Raw genomic sequence first — 4,042 nt, forward strand, 5'->3', positions numbered from 1 at the left:
AGGCTAGCAGAGAAGAAAGAGGAAGAAAGGAGAACTCTCTAAAGGTATTTTACACTTAAATGTAACCTAAAGAAAAATCCATATATGAATAATGCAAGGCACAGCAAATTAGTGGACTGTGAGTGCATGTGTATCTGTTAATTTTTTTTTCTAAAAATACACATTTAAGCAGGGGTCAGTAGAGAATATGTTAGTATGATTCCAGATCATAAGTCCAGAAATCAAGAGACCCCCCCATATCTAGTTTTGTTTGTGATATGCACCAGTGGGGTGATCTCAGACACACATTTTATCAGACTCAGTTTCCTCTCCCATAACATGAGGAGTCTCAAGTAGATTAATCAATTGAATTTTCCCATTCTAAATTCTGCTTAAGTCTGAACTCCACTTAAATAATATTGAGAAAGCAAAGATCCAATAAACTAAGTTAAAGACAAGGAATTGTCTGAGAGAACAGGCTTGTTAATATATAATACACAGGGATTAGTTTTTTATAGTATATACAGAATTCTTTTAAACCCACAAGAAAGAAGACAAACAGCTCTCCAAAAAAAAGAAAGAGATTCAAATAATATCAGCAGGAATTAAGAGCAAACCACGTTGGCCGATAAACAATTGGAAAGATTGGCCAATAAACAATTAGGAAAGATATACAACTTCTTACATAATTTGAAACATGCAACCTAAACAACAATGCTATACAATTTTACAAGGAACATTTTGGCAAACTTAATAAGTCTGAGAATGTCAATGATCAATTAGGAGTGAGGTTCCCAAATTTGTGCTCAAACGTGTACCAAAGTATGACAGAAAATTGCACAACAGATTTTAAAATTTGCAGGAAAAAGGCACAAAATCTGCCATCCAGTGTGTGATCTAGCATCTGGGGGCAGCTCGCAGTTTCAGCCTTAGAATATGCTACCCTCCCTTCCATCACACCAGAGATTTGTGAAGCTGGGTTTTCAGTGGGGGATGTAATAAAAAAGAAAGACCCATGAGAAAATAAATGTGAAAGGAGTTTATGAGGGTAATGTTGCCCAATCTAATTCCAACGTTTGAGTCATTGTGCCAGGTTGACAGGCATACACTTCCTATTAATAAATAATTAATAAATAATTTATTTAAGAATAAATTACAATATCTTATTTTTTTCTTTCAATTTATGTGTACTATTTTTTTTCAAGCAGCCATTAAGTTTTTAGGGTATGAGTGCTAAGTTATTTGGATCAAACTACTTAGTAAACAGAACTGATAGGTAATTAATTTGGACTATGGGTGCTGTGAAAGTATTATCAAGACACTAAGGGCTTGTGTGAAATGAGAACTTTGAGAACCTCTGGATGAGAATGTGTAATCACAAGACCTTTCCTGCACAATTTAAAGCAGTACAAATCCTGAGGACAGCATTTGCAGTATCCGGCTAAATTGAAGTTGTGACTACTCCATAACCCATTTAAGGTATATATCCTGGAAGGCATATACCAAGATATTCATTGCAACCTGGTTTGTAGTCATGAAAACTGGCTACAATATTTAGGTCTGCGAAGAGTAGGATGGAAAAGACATTGTGGTATATCTACGGGGTACAACAAACATCAAAATTTACAGGAATGAAATATATATGTATATATTACATCAATATAGAGAGGGTTCGGGTACAGTATGGCATCACTGATGGGAATTTTTAAAAAATAAATGCAAGGACACAAAACTATAAATTCTTCAGGGTATGTAAAAATATACAAATTGACTTGTATGTGAATTTGCACGTTAGAGGTTGCTTCCCACAAGAGAAAATTAGATCTTGAAAGGGAACAAAAAATCTCTCAACATTTTCTGTAATGATTGAATTCTTTGTAAATAAAATAAGTAACTGCTATATTGTATTGTCCTGATTATCTTTTAGCTTTCCAAAAATCATTATTAGTTTGCATGTTATTCATATTTACATAGAGCTGGCAGTTCTTTTTTGCTGATTTTTCATTATGGTGGTGATGCTTGTCCTTTGCAGACAACTCTCAGTCTATCTCTATTTTATTTTATTTTTGCACGGGAAGGCACCAGGAATCAAACCCAGGTCTCCAGCATGGCAGGTGAGAACTCTGCCTCCTGAGCCATCGTGGCCTGCCCTTCTCAGTCTGTCTTTATGTTGAGGCTCGGTGTTGAGGTTCACCACTTTCTGTGCCCTTCTTCACCTCCCAACTCTTTTGCAAATATTACATTCAGTGTCTGGCCTAAAGACTGCGTATCACTAATTTACTGCTGTGAAACACATTATCCCAAAATATAGCTGCGTAAAACAATAAGCATTTATTACTTTACATGCTTTCTGAGGGTCAGGGTGTCTCATGGGGTTGTAGCTAAGCAACTGCCTAAGGCAGTGATGACAGAAGCCGATTGGGAGCTGAAGGATCTGCTTCCGAGATGGCTCACTCACATGACTCTATGGGAAGCCTCACTCCTCACCACACAGGCTCTCCATTTGGTGTTTGAACATCCACACCTGGTAGCTAGCTTCTCCAGAGCCAGAGATCCAAGAAAAGGGGCAGAGAGGAACGCACAAAGCCTTGCATGGCATAGCTCCACAGATTGCACACTGTCATTTCCTCTATATTCTATTTCTCTTATTTTGGTTGTTTAAATTTTTATTTCATACTCATGAACTTCACTCTGCAATCCAGCTAGACTTGGAAAGGGATGATGATGTAGAACCCAAAAAACTGTTGCAAGAGCACAGAGACAGGATACTGACGAGGAGGTATACAGCTCTTCTGGGCTACAGAAGGAATGGTCTAGTGGTTAAGATAAAACATAATTAAAATTTATTAGACTTGTCCACAATTGGCAACGCTGATCTTCATGATGGACTTGGCATTCCTGGACCTGAAGCACTCCGTGGCTTATACAATATCCATGCTCTCTCTCACCTTGCCAAAGACCATGTGCTTGCCTTCTGTTTGGGTTTGCTCATACTGCCAGAATGCAATATACCAGAAATGGAATGGCTTTTAAAAAGGGGAATTTATTAAGTTTACAGTTTTAGGCTGTAAATATGTTCAAATTAAGGCACCAACAGGAGGTTTCTTCACTCAGGAAGCCTGATGCAGTCTAGAACACCTCTGTCAGCTGAGAAGACACGTGGCAATGTCTGCTAGGTCTCTTTCCAGGCCTCTCATTTCATTAGGCTTCACTGCGGGCGTTTCCTGCTGCACCTCCAAAGCTCTCTGAAGCTTTGTCCGAAATGGTTCCCTCTTAAAAAGCTGCAATAAGCAGCCCCACCTTAAATGTGTAGAGTCTCATCTCCATGGAAAGCACCTAATCCACAGATCCCAAAAGAATTGATCCAACCCAGCAATACTGAATCAGCATTAAAGAACATGGCTTTTCTGGGGTGCATAACAGTTTCAAACCAGCACACCATCCAACCACTGAGTCTTAGCAGTGCAGATAAAAACCTGGGAACTGTCTATCTTGAGTCCAGCATTGGCCGTGGACAAGATGCCAGTGCCCGTACGCTTCAGGATGAAGTTCTCATCATCACACTTCTTTCTGTAGGTGGACCTGCTGCCAGTGCTATTACAGCGTAATGAAGTCACCAGCCTGGCACATAGACCCAGGAAAAAGTCTGTAAAAGCAGGAACCCTTATAAGCAAATCCTTTTTCCCCAATTCTGAGAGCACAAAAATGTTCTTCTGTCTTTGGAACTTTGTCTGCAAACAGCTTGAAGGAGACATGGACCATGGGCGGATGACAGTAATGCCAAAGAACGCGGTGGGGTTGACCATGCCTGCGGGCGGGGGCTGCGGGCAGGGGCTGCGGTAACTGGCATTGTTGTCTGCCTGAATGGCTTTTGATGTGTTTATTTTTCATCTGTATATCCTCTCAGGTGAAATCTGGTCCTATTATTTGCCCATTTTCTAACTAGATTGTTTGTTAAGGTGCTTTTAATAGTTTTTTTTTTATTGTGAAATATACCATGTATACAAAAAAGCAACAATTTTCCAAGTACATCTTAATATGTAGTTACAGAACAGATTTCGAA

At 39.1% G+C, this 4,042-nt stretch overlaps 1 pseudogene; it reads right to left on the reverse strand.

Annotated features, from left to right (window-relative positions):
- Positions 1-2,825: 2,825 nt before the first annotated feature.
- On the reverse strand, positions 2,826-3,785 carry LOC143651651 (peptidyl-prolyl cis-trans isomerase A-like; annotated as a pseudogene).
- Positions 3,786-4,042: the final 257 nt, after the last annotated feature.

Source organism: Tamandua tetradactyla, chromosome 12 (genome assembly GCF_023851605.1).
Source record: "Tamandua tetradactyla isolate mTamTet1 chromosome 12, mTamTet1.pri, whole genome shotgun sequence".
Taxonomy (NCBI): domain Eukaryota; kingdom Metazoa; phylum Chordata; class Mammalia; order Pilosa; family Myrmecophagidae; genus Tamandua; species Tamandua tetradactyla.